Here is a 20,553-nt window from a genome sequence, read left to right on the forward strand (position 1 = left end):
TTGAGTGATATTTCTGATGGTTCAGTCTTCAAATCCACACAATCTTAAAACTGATCTTATATCAGGATGCATTTGAGGTTGTCAACCCACTTGGGTCATCCAGAAAGAAACATAAGATTTTGGGAGTCTACTTTACACTTGCTGACTTTGAGCCATTTCATCGTTCTCGCATTGAAAACATACAATTAGTACTATTGTGCAAAGAGACAGACTTTAAATACTTTGGTCAGGAAAAAGTGTTCTTTAAAATGTTGTCAGACCTGAGACAGCTTGAGGAACATGGACTTGTCACCACCTCTGGTCATGTTGTTCGAGCTACAGTAATATCTATTGTAGGTGACAATTTGGGTTCACACTGCATTGGTGGCTACACACAGAATTTCAGCACTTCCAAGTATTTCTGTCTGCAGGTATTGTGAGGTACATAGAGACCAGCTTGAGAATGTGAGCCAGAGCTTTCCTACCCGAACAGTGGATGGCTACAAACAAGCAGTGCAGATATTGCAGGAGAGTGATGTGAATGATGTCAAAGGCATATATCGTGATTCAATCTTCAACTCTCTGAAACATTTCCATGTATAGGCCATGACTTGTTTGAGGGGGTTGTCAATTATGACTTGGCTATTTACCTGCGCTACTTTATAAAAGTAAATCATTGGTTCACATACTCTCAGCTGAACAGACGAATCACACAATTTGCTTACAAGGACTCAGATTCCAGCTCATCTCCTTGTCGGGTGAATGAAAAGGCCAACACATTAGGTGGTCAAGCTGCAGAGAACTGGTGTCTCCTTAGACTTCTGCCTGTCATTATTGGTGACAAAGTTGATCCTTGTGACCCAGTATGGCAACTGTTGATCACATTAAAAGAACTTGTTGAACTAGTGTGTGCACCCAAGATCACCACTGCCCAAGTCGCATACCTTAATATTGTTGTGGCTGAATATCTTGAAACAAGAAAAGCATTGTTTCCTTCTGAACGTCTTAAACCAAAACATCACTATCTTCTCCATTATCCATCATTGATCCTGAAACTTGGCCCCCTATGGACAATGAGATTTGAGAGTAAACACTCATATTTCAAGAGATGTGTGAGGAGGACACAACACTTTAAGAATGTGTGCCTGTCCCTTGCAAACCAGCACCAACTCCTCCAAACAACCCTCAGCACAAATTCCTTTTTTGCACCAGTGCTGAGTTTAAAAAACTCAACTCCATATCATGCTCACCTGTATAGCGATGTGGTGCGCAATGCATTTGAAGCATACATGGATACAGAACCTGATTCTGTGTCCACTGAGGTGAATTTGAAGGGCACCCTTTACAAGAAGGGATCTTTTCTCTGCCTTGAACGTGAGTCTGATGAGTCAATCAAGTTCGGACAGATTGAGCTTGTTTTGATTAAAGATGACAAAGAGGTGTGCATTTTGGTGACATCACACACTTCGTGTTATTTACCAGAGTATGGACTCTATGAAGTCACAAAAGCGGCCGAGGCTATGCACTGTGTAAATGCCAAACACTGCCTGGATTTCTACCCATTGCCTCTGTATAGTCTGAATGGACAGAAAGTCATATCCCTTAAGCACAGTGTTGTTGAGTGTTGAGGTCTACATTACAAAGACAAATGTATTGCATTAACCCAGGGGACATAAAATGGTGTTGTAATGTATTTACTACACTCAGATATCCGGTGGACAATATCACATCTCTTAAAGTCATGGAGGAATAGACAAGTGGCCTAACCTCGTCCTTCAGTTCTGTATTCAGCCAAGAGGATGTTGTACGACTACTGGAGGTGTTTGAAAACCTTGGAGTCGGTTCAACTGAGGACTTTAAGTATGTGGAAGCAGATGACCTTGCAAAGTTCCTGAAGCCAATCGAAGTGAGAAAAGTTATGGCTTGCATCAAAAGTAAGTAAAAACAATAGCAATAGGATGATTAAAGACTTGCTGGACAGAAAATAACCAGAAAATGATATTGACTGACATGAATGCATCTTTGTGTTGTTTAGGTTCACAACGAAGAGAAATGGATGACTCCTCCTCAATAGCAACTTCCCAAAATGAGGAGGCAAGCGCAGGCGAAGACTCATTCTTTAGTGATAACGATGAAATTGCCTTAAATGTTCACTCTGCACCAAAGATCGCTGCCACATGGAGCTTAGCTTCTCCAATGAGAAGTCAACCCTCATCTGGTATGCAGAGTCAACCCTCACCCACTTCATGCGAGACTGGGTCGTCATCTCTAGCCACAGAAGATAGTAGCTGGCATTACAGCTTTGAAGTACCCTGGAATAAGATGTCGTCAAATACAGTAAGGTCATTGGAGACTGAGAAGAGACCATCTGCAGCAGAGAGAAGGGAGGCTGTAAGGATTGTGGTTGCTGAAATATTAAGTGTTTGTAAAAAACCAGGAAAGAAACACCTAGGTGAAATTGCTAGAAAGATGGTAATACAATATCCTAAGTCTTTCCGGGATGAGATTGAGGGCCAGGTCGTCGGTACCGGATATGACTCTCTTACAAAGCAAATGTTGTCTCGCATTGATAACTACAGACGGCTCCAAAGTCCTCTCCAGAAAAGGCAATCTGAAGGTGAAACTAATGATGCAAAGAAAAGGCGTAAAGATTCATACGGCTGCATCAATTCTGAGCCAGAGCTTCCTGCTGGTGAAACTAAATCAATGCAAAAGCAGAAACAGGAAGAGCTCAAGAGGATGTTTGACGAAAATGCCAGGGATGCAAAGACAATTGAAAGACTTATGGTTGAGACGTTTCATTCACAGAGGAGAGACATCATATCCTCCAAAGAGATGGAAGACCTTGTTAAGGAGTGGCCTTTCCTCTTCCAGGAAAATGGAATCCGGCTCCATTTCAGGGAGCTAACTGGAGTGGACATTACTCTCAACTTTGATGAGTCAACAGAGACAAAATTCAAAAGAATCCTTCGCTACTTTCAGTTTCAACAAAGTGACCCAACCAACAGAGCAGGAGATGTTCTCAGCCAAACCCTGGCAGGTGGGGATGAAACATGTGCAGCAGTGTTAATGCTCCTCACACATTTCAGAGAGAAACAAGAGAAGATGCTTGTAGCTGTTGACGACACTGCTATTGCAAGTGAAGTTGATGTCAAGAACCAGCCCTCAACGCCTTGCATTGTGGTCTGCGGTAGGTTGGCTCCTAAAAAGAAATGTTCCCCTCATCCTTCTGCTCCTTGCTTATGTCATCCTCTGTTCTTCTTTTGTCCCCTTTTTTCTATTTTTAATCATCTGTCTGAATTATTATTTAAATGTTTGTCTTTACTAAGGTAATGGGTTAGGAGTGCATTGTACTAAATGTAGTTAAACAATGCTGAAATACAAAAAAACAGGGCATGGTGTAACAACATATTCCTGTCTTATTTTATTTTTACTTGACACAATTTTATATTTTGCTGTTCACACAAAATATAGGCTTTTCAGAAATGAAGTCCTAAAGCAGTATTCATAACACAACAACCTATTTACTGGACATCATAATCTGAATGCCTGTTAACTGTTTACAGGTAACAGCCCACTAACTGCAAAGACATTTATGGTTGCAGTGGACCAAGTTATCGTCAACGAGCAGCTTCCCATCTTTACCAAAGCCTTACAGTTCATATTCTGCTCATATTATGTGCAAAACATTGACTATCCTGTGGAGATTGCTGCTACACTTGAGTTCTTGCAGAGGTACGTATTCAGCAGGAGTGTAATGTAAAGACAATTCTTTAGCCTATGTTGTCTAGAATTTCTTGAAACCACATGGTCTTTGTCTTTACTTCCTCAGACTTCTTGACTCTGAAATGACATAAAACATGTCATTTCAAACTGAATTGAGAATTTTCAAATATAATCCAAGTAATCAAACAGAAGCTTTAAAATAGTGAAATGTATTTGTTTCGTTACAAAATCATTTATTTCCATTGTGTTAACAGTGATTGACATCTTAAAGAGCAACTTGCAGGTTATTTTTTTTACTACATTTATGCTTAACCTTGCCTGAAAATTATACCGCGGATTGGGCAGAGAAGGAGTCCGAGAAAGTTGCTCCCCCATATGACGTAATGACGCGTTTGACGTTAAAAAAAAGCTGTTTTTAGTAGCAGAGCTCAAAACGGCTCCTTTCCCTCTGGTTTGAGTGGTTGTGATTTAGTGAGCTGGTAATTTTACATTGTATTTCACCATTGGTAATCATGGTGAGCTGGTGTTTGTGCACATTGCACAAACTCCAGCCTGTCAGGACATCGAGTCCACAGTTTCCCTAACAGGAAAAGGGCCGGAGCTAGCTTTTGTTCCTGGGTGTGTTGTGCGAGGTGCATCCACCTCCCTGCAGCACATACTCTCCACAGCTGAGGCCTATCAAACAAAACGTTTATCAGGAAACCGAATTACATCTCTCTCCCCCCCTTCACTCCTCTCTCTCCCCCCTCCGGTACACAGCACCGTAAGACATAGTGTGGAGTTGCATTAGGTAACGCTGTGGCACTGGTGGCTGTACCGCTCCAGCCGTCTCCTTTGTGTTTGTTTGTTTGTTTGTTTGTTTCCCCCTGTCTGTGTTGTTTGTGTGGGTGTGGTGGCTGTCACTCCTGGATCCCGGCTCAACCTCCACTCACCTGCTGTAATCAGCTGTGCACCCTCCCCGACTACACACCTGCTTTCTATCAAGCCATTTACAACGGCATATCAACGGAGGCTCCACAACATTTCTCCGCCAGATCGTTGTAAAACCACAGTGGTATAACTTCAAGGCTACTTAGCATTATAGCTATTTTCTCATACCTGGATGTTTTAGCGACGCGAGATGCGGCTGATACTTACGCATTCGTTTCTGTTATGGATCAGTATCAACAGTCCTGCCAGTAACGTTACTATATTATCAATACTACTTTAGTTATAGCCTGATATGATAGCTAACTTTACAATGTTGTGATGTGACATTAGCTAACATTAACTGTAGCTAACGGCGGTCACTGACAGCTGCCCAGCTCTCCACTGGTTCTCCTCACACCACAGCTCCATTTCTCTCCGATGGCCGTTATTTCTTCTAATCCTTGGCTGCTCCTGGTCTCTTGGACGCCTAGCAACCTTCAACCTCTTCTGTGTCAAAACTAGCCTTGTGAACTATGTTTATTCATAGGTTAGACCGGCCGCTCTCCCCCATGTTACGTCACACGCGGGAGTCACATGGGGAGGCTTTTTTTATGCGGAAGTAAAAATGTCTTACAAAAACGACGCCAGATGTCACTGTAGTGTATATTTCTGTATATTTCTTGGAAAATCTAGTGTATACATAATTTTCCTACACATTTATTCACTGGTGTGTCTAACCTGCAAGTTGCTCTTTAACATCCTTTACGATCTGAGATTAGTTTTTGCAACTCAAATTGTTTACTTTTTTTCTTACAGGAGTTTTAATGCCAGAACAGGTTATCACTTTAAATCTCACACTTGAACATTCTTTTTCCAACAGTTGCATCTTCAAGATCAATCCTGACAAGGGGACCAAAGTGAAGAGAAAGGAAAAGGGACGCCAGCATGCAGTCAATCCAAGGGTGATCACCAAAATAGCTAATTTTGAGTGGACCGAATAAAAAGTCATCACAATGATGTGAACTACAATCTGGATGATGTTGTTTTTTTCAAAATCTTTTTTTTTGTTTTTTTGCTGACATGGCACGTTCAGCACATTATATAAAAGTACAGGACAGTTTGTCTGTTGGATGATGGTTTTATCTTTAGTTTAGTTTTCCACTTTCTTATTCAATTCTACAAATTACATTGAGTTCAGTGAAGTAATGTAATTTAGCTTACACCATAGACATATATGGGTGCAGCACTACAGCTTGACAATTAAAGTCAATTTAACATTACAAACTGAGAAGGTCTGAGGGGGGGGTCAAAGGTAACAGACGGTCAATGCTTGTTTTTGTCCCTGCAGAGATTTCTCCACTTTCTCTGATTTTATTTTTTTTAAATGATGAGATAAGTTATAGGACTTAATTCATCCCGAAATAAATGGTTGTGCCAGAGTTACAAAAATACAATAAACACAGCAGTGTAATAATAAGCTGTACACAGTGCAGTAAAAAGAGCAATTCAATAACTACAGGAAACATAGATGGTCACATAATTCATGTAAATATTAACATTATTTAGTACATGATAAATTATATTGACTCAGACTGTAGATGTTGACAATATAGTAAGTTAGGAATTTCATGAAAACATTTATTTACTTTTGTTTCAACATTGGATATTTTGTGTTTGTGGTGGATTAAATCGAATATAGAGAAAATTATTTATGTTACTTACATTTAAAAAAAAGTCATGACCGAAAGAACGAGATCGCGGATACAAGCGGCCGAGATGGGTTTCCTCCGCCGGGTGGCTGGTGTCTCCCTTAGAGATAAGGTGAGAAGTTCGGTCATCAGGGAGGGACTCGGAGTTGAGCCGCTCCTCCTTCGCGTCGAAAGAAGCCAGTTGAGGTGGTTCGGGCACCTAGTTAGGATGCCACCTGGGCGCCTCCCTAGGGAGGTGTTCCAGGCACGTCCAGCTGGGAAGAGACCAAGGGGTAGACCTAGGACCAGGTGGAGGGATTATATCTCTTCGCTGGCCTGGGAGCGCCTTGGGATCCCCCAGTCAGAGCTGGTTGATGTCGCCAGGGAAAAGAAAGTTTGGGGCTCTCTGCTGGAACTGCTACCCCCGCGACCCGACCACGGATAAGCGGGAGAAGATGGATGGATGGATGGATGGATGGATGGACATTTAAAAAAAAATATGTTTACCTTCAAATTACAAAGACATATCTTAATGTCTTATAATAGTAATACACTTTTATATTACGAGTTACATATTTAATTACAGATAATACTTTTTATTTTACGTACATCTGCATGTATTTTCTGAAAGTGCAAAAATACTGTAAATATTATATAGTACATTTACTGTAAATTTTTTTAAATAAAATGTTATTTGTTGTTATTGTCAAAATACTTAAAATAATGTTTTGGGTTGTTAATTTATAGTTAATATCTGTTTTTTACAGTGTATTGTAACCCTAGTTATATAAGCACAGGCGGAGCCCTCTACTGGGGGGCCCTGTCTGTGCTATGCTGCTCGCTGAAGAGGGTGTAGGATGACGGTCGGGAGGCGAGGCCGCCTTATATCCTGTGGGCCTGCGCGCACACTCAGGTAGGCCAGCCCCCGGGGCCGGCTACGTTTATAGATTTCTCAGTAGGTGAACGCTCGCATAGTGAGGTCAAGGACAGTAGTACAGTAGAGGGCTCCGCCTGAGTAGAGGGCTCCGCCTGAGCTTATATATTTATTTTACCGGACAAATTTGAAACTTACCGGTCATGTTTCAATAATAATAATAAGAATGGTGTAGCAAAGTTTCCGTTAGCAGGTAATCACCGGACTATGACAGGATATGCTGATGTTTAAAACTCAGTTAATGGGAGTCATTTTTATTATTCAAAATTTACATTAACTTTGAATAATAACACGGGAGAAACGGATCCTCTCTTTTCCCCCCTCCCTCCCTCTCTCTCCTGACAGCCCGTCAGTTTCTCATGCAGCGCGCTAAACAGTGGGCGGGGCTTCAGGTGATTAGGCAGCAGCTGATCTGATCTCTCTCTCAGGTCCGGTTATACTTCACTCGCGTTTATGTCCATATCGATCCGATCCAGCTCTCCTGATCGGCCTTTATAGAGAGCACCGATCAAACTATTAAGAGTGAATATCAGCCGATAATGACTGGAGGCCGATCGATCGGAGCATCCCTCATTTTGACCAGCAGGTTTTGAATGTACCGGTTTTTAATGAATTGTACCAGATACAAACCGGTAATTACCGGCTAACGGAAACCCTGATGTGCGACTGTCGGTCCTATGTTGTAAAAAATAAATAATCTCAAAATAATATTTTATTTTTGATTCTCAAAATTACGGGCCAAATAGTATTGCTGGCGGGCCAACAATGGCCTGCGGGCCGTCTGTTGCCGACCCATAACGTAACCCATCATTACTGAGCCTCATTATCATTCATTAGGAGTAATGTTTGTGTCCACAACATGAATACAAGTACAATAAAGCTTCATAGCCCTCCACTTTGTTCACCAGCTCTCAGCAGGTCTGTAGAATGGATGCTGTAAGGACGCCAAATTAATAATCCTCAAGAGGCAGGACGCATCATTAACAACTGGTACAAAAGATGAAGGAGAAAGTTATGAAGGGCCGTGTAGGCCAAAATTCAAACTCACCTCACACACACACTACTGAAATCCTCTCACATTCACTACTGAACACCTCACACACACACTACTGAAAATTAAGCCTCACACACACACTACTGAAATCCTCTCACATTCACTACTGAACACTTCACACACACACTACTGAAAACATCTGGCCTTGCACACACACTACTGAAATCCTCTCACATTCACTACTGAACACCTCACACACACACTACTGAAAACATCTGGCCTTGCACACACACTACTGAAATCCTCTCACATTCACTACTGAACACCTCACACACACACTACTGAAAATTAAGCCTCACACACACACTACTGAAATCCTCTCACATTCACTACTGAACACCTCACACACACAATACTGAAAATTAACCTCACACACACACACTCCTGAAAAACATTTTACTGAAAGGTTCTCAGTAGGGAATGTGCATGTGTTTCACCTATGTGTGTGTGAGGGGATTCTTGCTGTAACGGAAGTCATTCTAATGTAACGGATGTCATTCTAATGTAACGGAAGTCAGTGGTCTCTTTGCTAGCCCCGTTAGCTTCATTGGCTCCAGGCTGCTACTCCGAAGTGTTTGTTGTGTTGATGCCTGGTGGAGTATTCTTCATTGAAATATCGCACTTATCGTATGGTTCTGCGGTTCAAACAGACCGTCCATGAATGCAGTTTATTCGGTAAGTACAATTCAAGCACTTTATTTCTTACTTGTCTTTTTATTCAGCTAACAAGCGAGACGAAGCTACATCTGTGCTAACGATGCTATCCGTAGCATACAAGTTAAAACGTAATGGAGAAGTGTAAAACATTAAGAAGGATTATACTGTAAAACATAAGGCTTCTCGGTGAGGTTGGTAAAATAAGGTCATGCTTGTACATTAGTTAGCTTGCTAGTTAGGTATGCATTGTTATTGTTAATTTAAAATAGCTATGCTTGACGATGCAGACAGCTAGCGTCACATTAGTGTTGAAGAGCAGAGTACTGTATGAGATTAACCTCACTATAAGATCTGTGTATCTGAAAAATATGAATCTCACATTTCCAGTTGGTTCCAGAAATAACGTTGACGTAGATATTGCAATATGGTTTGAAACTAGCTGGAAATAAGGTCTGTGGTTGAGACACATTTAAGAGACGGGTCACGTTTTGTTCAGCCGGATAATATCCACATGTCTACCCTACTTTTACAATTTTCAAATCATAAATCTAGTTGCCAGAAGCAAAATGCTAACGTTATGCTTAAAGGAACTGCAGCTGCTTCAACGTCACGCCGATTTAAGATCCATATTCAAACATACAGATTATAAATGGTACAAGTTGAAGCGTTTGTTTGAACAGTTTGCAGGAACTTGCTTTCAAGCAGAACTTGAAAATGTACGTAAATAGCTGACGTTAATAATGCTAACTAGCGAGCTAGCTGTGTAGATCTGCTGCACAATTTACTACAGCCGACTTTATAACAGTATTAAGTGAAAACCATTACAAATATTTTATAGAATAAATCCGTTACCCAAATCCCATAAAACACAAGACAACCAGCAATTAGACAATACCCTGTGTCGTATTTTTGTCGGATGAATGCAAGCTGATATTGTCACTTTTTAAAAAACCTAAATAAGGGTTGTTCCCTCTTGTTTTCTCTTTGTTAGGATAATACTACAGAAAATGGGCTCCGCGGAAGGTGACACCCTTGCAAACCAAAAAAGAGAAATACAAGTATTTGTATTCCCCCCGGTCTGCACGTTTTACGTTGCTTAAGGTAAGTGAACATGAAACTATTCATCATAACTTTCAATAATAATCTACGGTATTTATTGAGTTTTGGAATATTACTTTCATACAAATCTATAAATGCCTTAAGGTTTCTAAAACATACAATATGTGGTAAATTCAACAGTGGATCCAGCAAAGATTCACATTTTTGCACGATTTGTTGCTGTTACTTAATTATACTTTTAATTAGTTGCCGGGACTTTAACGCGTTAATTAAGATTAATTAATTACACAAAAATTAACGCGTTAAAAAAATTAACGCATTTTAATCGCACTTATTTTTGCATAGCGGAACGTTTCTCACTGGATGAGTTTCAGGCGTACCGATTATACTGGAGCACCAACTAACGTTCATGACTTCAGCATGGGACTTCAAACAACAACAAACCACGGTGAACAATAGTCAAACATGAACGAACAAGCTGATGAGACCGCTTTGGTCGGCCCCGTGGATGGGACATTTTGTTTTAAAAAACGGACGGATGGAAGCGTCGATAAGAGCACGGTTGTGTGCAAATTATGCAAAAAAGAATGTGCATATCAGCGCAGCACATCAAGCCTAAAGTATCACCTAAATGCAAAGCATGTAGCAGCTAGCGTGGACGTTAGCCCGACTCCGAGTGCAAGGAACCACACCCTGACCCAACCCACACTCAACCAGATGACTGGTTTCAGGGCCAGGATAAGTAAGTCCACGTCTGAGAGAATAACCAGCTCCCTGCTCACTGGACTGCACTCGACTGTAGACCACTTGGAGTCACATCCATGTGGAGATTGCTTCTCACTGTTCTCAGGTCAAATATGTATATTTGATTAAAAATGCGATTAATTTCGATTAATTAATTACAAAGCCTCTAATTAATTAGATTCATTTTTTTAATCGAGTCCCGGTTCTACTTTTAATACATTCAAGTCAAGCTTAGTTACATGTGATGGTAGCTATATGCTCTTACCTGTGTGCCTCCTCCGCAACCAGACTGTATTCAAACTCTTAAGTACCAGTTCTATCTACTTTAAACAATTAAAAAGACAAAATCAACTACATTTATTGATATACCAATCTTTATTTTTGGGGCCTCTTCTTCTTTTAAATTAAACTTTCAGACATTAGATATTGAAATACAGTAATAGTTTTGTCTATTTAAAAAAGAATGAGCCATTCCTTACAGTTAACTTCATATTTCTTATTGTCTAAAGCATTTATGACACACATTTCCCCTCATATTCACAGTGTGGATCAATTGAGACAGCGTGCATAGACTTTGGGAGAAACCTCAGTGTGACGGATGTCCTGTCTGTGGGTTTGGCTGGAGAAGGTGGAGAGGTCTTTCTCTGGGATGAGGACGTGGCCTGATGGAGGAGGACCAGGTCTGATGAAGAAATCACCTAACTGCATCTGTGAGCCCATACGGGGCTCAGCTGCCACAAACAAATGATGGTCCTGTTTGACTTTGTGTTCACAATAAAAGTGTAGTTTCTTAGTGAATGTCCTGTATTGGTCTTTAATCTGAAATCAGCTTTTCATTTTCTTCTTGCCCCTCTGAGAAAACGGTGAGGCAGTTGTGTCCTTCAGGTATGTCCTTTCCTAACAGAAATGACAAGAAACATATGACATTATTGCAGAGCAAGTGTGTTATTTATGAAACGTTTGTTTATTTAGCGGCTGTAGAAATAATGTATTTTTTAAATGTTAATGTGTTTTTTTAATTCATCACTTTGTACTACAAAGATAATCAGATTATGAATGAACAGTCTGCAGTTAATCAACATTAAAATATCTTATTAAATAATATTCAACTGCTCAGTTGTCTCACTGCAAGAACCACTTTTACCACGTCTTTTACAGACAATATGTAGAGACAAATGGTAGCAATTCTCAAAATGTAAATAATAATTGCCTTAAATACATTGAAATGTGAAAGCTGATTATAGTTGTTACTTTATCTATTTAAACCAGAACGTTTCTCGATTCTTTGTACCTTTGAGTCCATGCTGAAGTTCACTGATGTTAGGAATAGGTCTGTCTCTCGTGGTCAGCATCCTCTGGTCTGTCTGCATCACCTGGAAACTTTAAACAAAAAATATATATATATATATGTAAAGTAACAATGTGTTGGTCACAGACTTTTTACATGCAAATGTCATGTGATAATCTTTTTGTTATCCTTAAAGAAAGTGCTGGATATCAAAAGCCCTTACTGTATCTTATCAGTTGGATTGTGTATTATTGTATAGTTGTGGTCCTTTTTATTTTAGAATCGTTTTTCATGAGACAGTCAATTTAAATATTTGTCCTATGCCATATTCACATTCATTTGTAACACACACGTAAGGGTAAAAGACAAACATCTTCAACAAATGTAATGCAATGAATAAGCTTCATTGTCACAGAAGTACACATAACGTCATATCTAATATTTAAACAAATCATTTCCTTGTCCCTAAAGCATTGACTGAGCTATTTTTCGTCCTCAAATGCAGGCATTAAGTTACATGTTCACGTTCTGCTGCCACAATAAGTCGGTTTCTCCAGTGTAATGATAATAAAATGCTAAGTAAGTATTGGTAATATTAATAAAAACAACAACGTTTGGGTTCGTTCGTTTAATATGATGAACGTTAACCAGTAAGCTTCAATAATCAACTCCAGCTCAACAAACCATATTGCAATATCTACGTCAACGTTATTTCTGGAACCAACTGGAAATGTGAGATTCATATTTTTCAGATACACAGTTCAATCAGGAGAGACGTGATGTATGTAATACATGTTTATTATCCGTCACATTATATAAATGAAACATAATGATAGTTTATAACAAAAGAACAAAATTGGTGTTTGGCGATTAGGCCCAGGTTTGTAGGATATCATTCGGGAAGGGGAAAGAACCGTTTCCGATGAACCCCCCCCGGGTCTAGACACTGGTGATGGTGATAAGTGGTTAGGTTCCGGTTGGAAGGGAGGAGGTTGAGCTTGGCCCTGAGTTGAAAGCAGGAGGCGAAGGGGTGGAGGAGGGTTGCGCGTTGACACCTGAAAGACAGCTGATAGAAAAGGGGAGAGCATATATAGAGGGATTAACAGGTGCGATAATTAGGCTTGTGAATGGAGGGAAGTGATAGGTTGACTAAGGAGTGGCGCTCTCTCTCATCTAGTGAAAGGAGCGAGTATTGCCATGACGTGCAATACGGAGTGATGGGTCTTCCTGTCTGAACTTGCGCTGAGCTTCATTTCAATCAGGAGTGACGTGATGTATGTAATACATGTTTATTATCCGTCACATTATATAAATGAAACATAATGATAGTTTATAACAAAAGAACGAAATGGTGTTTGGCGATTAGGCCCAGGTTTTGTAGGATATCATTCGGGAAGGGAAAGAACCGTTTCCGATGAACCCCCAAAAGAAGTGAAGTATGAAGTACTTGAACGTGAAGAATTCTTACCTTGTGGGATGCGGTGGAAATCTATGGATGAAATGAGAGGTTAATACATGTGGGAATTTAGACGTACTGATGCCTCGGGCATCCTTCCTGGACGTACAGGGCTTCCTGGACGTACGGGGCATCCCGGACGTACGGGCATCCCGGACATACGGGCATCCCGGACATACGGGGTTTCCCGTTGTGCAGGAATATCATTCGGGAAGGGAGAACCGATCCGATGAATCCCCAAAATAATGAAATATATAGAATTGAGATGTACTGGGTTACTTACCTTATGAGGTAGCTGTGGTGGGTTTATGGATATAATTAGAGAATTATACGGGGACAGAGAAAACATGTTATTGACTAGCGTAGGACTAAGAGTGGGAAAATGCATGGATGGATTCGTCCTGGCTCACAAGCCTTTTTTTTTTTTTATACTTATTTGACAGGGACAGTGCACATTAATTGACATTTCTGTAAATTTAGCCAACAGGCTATTTTTCATCTGTAGTCCCTGGACAGATGTTAAAAGTCATCCTAAAACAAAAATTCACTTCAAATAACAGGTAAATACAATCAGTAAAACAACATTCAACAGAGATACTTATATTATGATAAAAGCATATATAAAAACATAACAACTAAACTAAAATACAAGCATATATAAAACATAAAAACTAACTAAAATACAATTCACAAAGCAGACAGATACAGGTCAAGGCATATAAACAGAGCGTTGTCATGTACAGAGCCTGAGACCCTTCCGGTCAAACATGAAAAGTAAAGCCCTTCCGGCCAAACGTGAAATAAAATGCGTGGAGTCACATCCTGGCTCACAAGCCTGAGACCCTTCCGGTCAAACATGAAAGTAAAAAGCCCTTCCGGCCAAACGTGAATAAAAATGCGTGGATGTCACATCCTGGCTCACAGCCTGAGACCCGTACGGTCAAACATGAAAATAAAAATGCGTGGAGTGTCACTCCTGGCTCACTCGAGCCGGAGACCCTTCGGTCAGAACACGTGGAACATGACTTGAATAACCTGTAAAACGACAGGACCTGTAGTGTAATGTGCCTGTGATCTAGATTGATTATGGCAATAGAATCCAGATATAAAACATGACAATGATATGTGAGCTGATATGCTAATGACACCACCACCAGTTTATGCGTGATTACATACAACGTTTTTTATTTAATTTAAAAAAAAATTTATATAGGCATTTTGTATCTATTTATTAATAAAAATAAAAATAAAATAAGAATGTGTTTGAGCCCTAAGGGAAGATAGTTCTAAGAGCACGGGATCTGGGTGAGTAGATGAGACGCTGCTAAGCGAGTGATATTAAGGGAGTGGAGGGGTGAATGATCAGAAGAATCTCCCGCCATGTGGTTTCTGAAGCAGGGCGGGGATCTTAGGCCGGCTGCGCCTGGGACATACGGACCTCGGATGAGCATCGTTGCAGGCGTGGAAAGGGTGACTGGGAGGGCGGAAGCCAGGGAATGAGGGGAGGCTACACTGTGAGGGGAATGTAGGGGCTTGGACTGGCATTAAACCCGGTGGCACCATGGACGGAAGCGCAGCCCTGTGAGTTGATGAAGTGGAGGCTCTGGCTGCTGCCCTTTCCATAGACTGAAGGCGAGCGTCGATTTGTTGCATGGATTTGGCCAGGGATTGCAGGGTGTTGGCCAAGCTGGTATCTATGAGCCCCAGGCTGGTTTAAGGTGCTTCCGGGCTGGTCAGCGATGGTGCGAGCCTGGGAGGAAGTTGACTTTTGGACGGATGAGCTACTGGGGGGGGGCGACTTCCTTGTCCTCTTAACCCCCGCGGCCTCGCCGCGCCGCGATCTGTCGGAGGGGCCGGCTGGAGCTGCTGGCTGGAGCTGCTGGCTGGAGCTGCTGGCGTGAGCTGGGGGACGGCGCCTGCTACTTGGTCTGAGAGCTCGCGAAGCTGGGAGAGAGTACCTGGGGCTGGGGAAATGCCCTTCTGCTGCAGTTGAAGAGTGAGGAGATCTGCCTCTGCTGAATGAGAGCTGCTGCGGGAACCCGCTCGGGCGCCGGTAGCTTGAGGAGGGGGAAGCTGCCTCGGGCGGAGCGTCAGGGCTGGGATTGAGATCCTCCTGGAAGAGTTCGTCCTCGGAATCGTCCGAATTGGACATCTTTGAGGTTAGTTTTGTCGTACGCAGAGGTTTGTTTGCACTACCGTTGCGCGTTGACACCTGAAAGACAGCTGATAGAAAAGGGGAGAGCATATATAGAGGGATTAACAGGTGCGATAATTAGGCTTGTGAATGGAGGGAAGTGATAGGTTGGCTAAGGAGTGGCGCTCTCTCTCATCTAGTGAAAGGAGCGAGTATTGCCATGACGTGCAATACGGAGTGATGGGTCTTCCTGTCTGAACTTGCGCTGAGCTTCATATCTTATAGTGAGGTTAATCTCATACAGTACTCTGCTCTTCAACACTAATGTGACGCTAGCTGTCTGCATCGTCGAGCATAGCTATTTTAAAGGAATGGTATGCTCATGACACTCATTTTTTAAAAATTATCATCCGATAAAACAGACCAGCCTCTGCCAGTCTCTCTCTTTTTTTTTTTAATCCGATGACATTATCAGTGATTTTAAACTGATTATATACCGAAATAACATCAACACTGTGGGCGCCGCCATTTCCCGGACGTGACGTAATCCATGCGTTTGGTTTTCGAAGACACGTTGATCTCCATGTTATTTACTGTAGTTTCTCTATTCAAATATGCCTCACTGTATCGCGAAATATTGCCATAATTCGGATAGGAACAATCCACGGAATGCTCGGTTCCATCTGTTGCCAAAAGGTAAGCATAAGAAGTACATTCGGAGGCAGTGGCTAGCGAAATGTGGCCGGCCCGAACCGAGAGATTTACAGGCTCATGTATGCAGCGAACATTTCACACGACTACTCTGAGAGTATGATCAAACATAACATGGGATTTAAAGAACAACCATTACTCAATGGAGATGCAGTACCATCGGTCTTTCTGGTGTCATCACCGACCAGGACACCAGTTCGGCCAGTAGAGAAATCGCCCTCTGCAAGTGTGAAGCGACGGAGGAGCAGAAGTAGTGCTCGGAGTAAGAATAAGGTATGTTATAGCGCATTTCCATTGCAGCGGCTAGCCCCGTTTTAACGTCCAGGCCAGGACAGTTTTTGGTGGCCTTTCCATATAGCGTAGTACCGGCTAGTGTGTATTTCCCCCCAGTTTTTCCGGCCCCATAAAATCGTGATTCTATGGCCAGGGACAACGAAGCTGAGTATGCTAAACTAGAGAGGGAATCGCTAGCAAGGGTGGTACTACATGCATACATATAGTATCTTATATCATCTTCCCATTATACACACATGCATTTCCAAACATTTGGACTACCTATGTTGCAAATGTATTATCTTTTCAATTTACACACGGCATCTATTGCACGTCTGTCCGTCCTGGGAGAGGGATCCCTCCTCTGTTGCTCTCCCTGAGGTTTCTCCCATGTTCCCTTTAAACTGTGGGTTTTTTTCGGAAGTTTTTCCTTGTACGATGTGAGGGTCTTAGGACAGAGGGTGTCGTATTGTCATACTGATATGTATGGCTGAATTCCCCCATCCAATCTCTTCACATTGGTCAAAACTTGTTCCTCTGCTGACGAGTCCGAACTGAAATACTCCACCATGTTTCCGTGTGTTGACAAAGTGAACGCATGGATGACGTCACGACCATCACGTGACTACTGAAAATGGCAAACATGGCGGCGGCCAGACGGAATATACAGGTCTTGATAAAAAAGAGCTATAAAATCATTATTTACCGGGGAATATCGCTGATTTCTTCAGGGTATGGTTTAAACATAACGTTTCACTAAATACTGAAGTTTTGATTAATTATCTAATGAGTGGACCATTCCTTTAAATTAACAATAACAATGCATACAGTTACCTAACTAGCAAACTAACTAATGTACAATCATGACCTTATTTTACCAACCTCACCGAGAAGCCTTATGTTTTACAGTATAATCCTTCTTAATGTTTTACACTTCTCCATTATGTTTTAACTTGTTTGCTACGGATAGCATCGTTAGCACAGATGTAGCTTCATCTCGCTTGTTAGCTGAATAAAAAGACAAGTAAGAAATAAAGTGCTTGAATTTTACTTACCGAATAAACTGCATTCATGGACGGTCTGTTTGAACCGCAGAGCCATACGATAAGTGCGATATTTCAATGAAGAATACTCCACCAGGCATCAACACAACAAACACTTCGGAGTAGCAGCCTGGAGCCAATGAAGCTAACGGGGCTAGCAAAGAGACCACTGACTTCCGTTACATTAGAATGACATCCGTTACATTAGAATGACTTCCGTTACAGCAAGAATCCCCTCACACACACATAGGTGAAACACATGCACATTCCCTACTGAGAACCTTTCAGTAAATGTTTTTCAGGAGTGTGTGTGTGTGAGGTTAATTTTCAGTATTGTGTGTGTGAGGTGTTCAGTAGTGAATGTGAGAGGATTTCAGTAGTGTGTGTGTGAGGCTTAATTTTCAGTAGTGTGTGTGTGAGGTGTTCAGTAGTGAATGTGAGAGGATTTCAGTAGTGTGTGTGCAAGGCCAGATGTTTTCAGTAGTGTGTGTGTGAGGTGTTCAGTAGTGAATGTGAGAGGATTTCAGTAGTGTGTGTGCAAGGCCAGATGTTTTCAGTAGTGTGTGTGTGAGGTGTTCAGTAGTGAATGTGAGAGGATTTCAGTAGTGTGTGTGTGAGGCTTAATTTTCAGTAGTGTGTGTGTGAGGTGTTCAGTAGTGAATGTGAGAGTATTTCAGTAGTGTGTGTGCAAGGCCAGATGTGTTCAGTAGTGTGTGTGTGAGGTGTTCAGTAGTGAACGTGAGAGTATTTCAGTAGTGTGTGTGTGCAAGGCCAGATGTTTTCAGTAGTGTGTGTGCGAGGTGAGTTTGAATTTTGGCCTACACGGCCCCTCATAGAAAGTGATCGCACATAAATGATCAATTTGTGTTTAAAGCAACCTCAGGGAAACACTCTTTGAAAGAAAATAATATGACGGCCAAATAATTAATTCAGTTTGAGAGGTTGCTAAAAGCACATCATCTGTGTGTAAGAGACCACACATCAGACATCATCCCTGTAACCTCATATTGAGAGTGTGTGTGCGTGTCCTGTCTCTCAGAAATGTCACCTCTGTCCTGTCCTATCGTCCTGCTAATGAGAACACACACTCTAAAACCCATTCCTTCTTCAAATTCCCACACACACACACACACACACACACACACACACACACACACACCACACACACACACACACACACACACACACCACACACACACACACACACACACACACACACACACACACACACACACGCCCCTCCCTACAGGCCAATCACGCAGGCTGCATGGGGCCCCGCCTTGCACAGGGGGCCTCAGCTGCTGTGCGCAGTTCTCCGCACGCGAGAGTGAGAGGGTGACAAGGGGAGCACTTCTGTAACCCGACACAGTTGCACTGAATCGACATCTGACCAATCACGGCTTTGATACTGCCACTAGTGCAGGTGAAGAGATGTCGGTGAAAAAACTGTTTTAGTCCGGGGCAAGCAAGAGGGAACAAAACATGAAGAAACTAGACATTCACTCGAAGGTGGGTTATTGTATGAGTTAAATGTACAACTTGTGAATGTTGTATAAGTCGAATTGCCAATTGCCATATTATTAAAACATCAGCTGCAATTCACGACATGACGAAGGCAGTCTCTGCATAGCATATAGGCTAATGGAGATGCAGTTATTTCCAGCATTCTGTTAGGAACCTTGACTCAATAGCTTGGAGGACTCAAATGCACGACCCAGAGACAAAAAGGTTTTGAAGAAAAAATAGTCTTTACTTGCAAATAAACAAAATCACTCTTTTAGAGGAATGAACAAACTGACAAAACGTAAAGCGCTCTCGTGGAGGGTAAAAAGCAAAACACTGGCTTTCATTAATCAATGGCTTAGATCTTACTTCTTGGAGCAATGAACAAGACGAACCGACAACTAACAAGGGGAGACAGGACAATATATACATGAGGTAAGTGGGCACAGGTGGAAACAATCAGGGGCGGGGCAGACACTGATGATGGCGGGAAAAGGAACCAGAGCAGGAAGTAAAGGGACCTGGAATGAGACAAGGTGAGTACAACATAAAACAGGAAGTGGAACATAAACTAAACTAACATGACAAAACTTAACATAATTGACGGGACACAACACATTCTTTATTTACCATTCATTCAAGTATGTGATGCCTTTTATCTGCTAATGTACAGGAGGAAGAGTGATACACTGTCTGTCTAGTTGGCTTACATAACAGTTAAAGTTTACAGCCTAAAAAACATGGAGCATTTTCCCCCTTTTATTCCTTTTTATGTCAATTTGCACATTTCATGGTGATGCTCAGCCTCTCCCCTTAACTCCTAACAGTCATCATCATGTCAACCACAACACAGAGAAATACTGATAGAAATGTGTGTGTAGTTGTTGATACATTGCTGACAGAGGGTACTACGTTTGAATACAGATTTAAGAAATATCAGTTTTGAGCATGTCATAAGCATGTTTTGTCTTGACTATATTATAATAAAACAATATAGTATTTTTATTATTGAATTGATTATGATTATCATTATTAGTAGAAGTAGTTTATTTTCATTAATTATATTTGAATCTTTATGAGGCTAGTATTTGGCAGGAAATGCAGACGTATTCACCTGTAAACGCATACTGAACGAAATACATGCACATTTACCATTTACCTCACTGTATACAAAAGTAACTGTGTTGATAATAATAATAAACAGGAATTATATTTGCAAAGTACTTTGTTTCCAAAAAAAATGTTTTCACTCCTGTCGGTTGGGGGGGGGGGCCTCATCTCACAATGTGGCTTGGGCCCCCAAATTGGCCAGGGGCGGCCCCACACACACACACACACACACACACACACACACACACACACACACACACACACACACACACACACACACACACA

General features: G+C 41.6%; 1 long non-coding RNA gene across 1 annotated transcript; it reads right to left on the reverse strand.

The window, feature by feature from the left end:
• Positions 1–11,483: 11,483 nt before the first annotated feature.
• Positions 11,484–17,775, reverse strand: LOC139434636 (uncharacterized). Its single transcript, XR_011643974.1, has 3 exons — positions 17,668–17,775; positions 12,042–12,130; positions 11,484–11,647 (listed from the first exon to the last, which is right to left on the reverse strand). It is a non-coding gene; the product is annotated as an uncharacterized lncRNA (long non-coding RNA).
• Between the last annotated feature and the right edge of the window lie 2,778 nt (positions 17,776–20,553).

This window comes from Pseudochaenichthys georgianus, chromosome 10, assembly GCF_902827115.2.
Source record: "Pseudochaenichthys georgianus chromosome 10, fPseGeo1.2, whole genome shotgun sequence".
NCBI lineage: Eukaryota > Metazoa > Chordata > Actinopteri > Perciformes > Channichthyidae > Pseudochaenichthys > Pseudochaenichthys georgianus.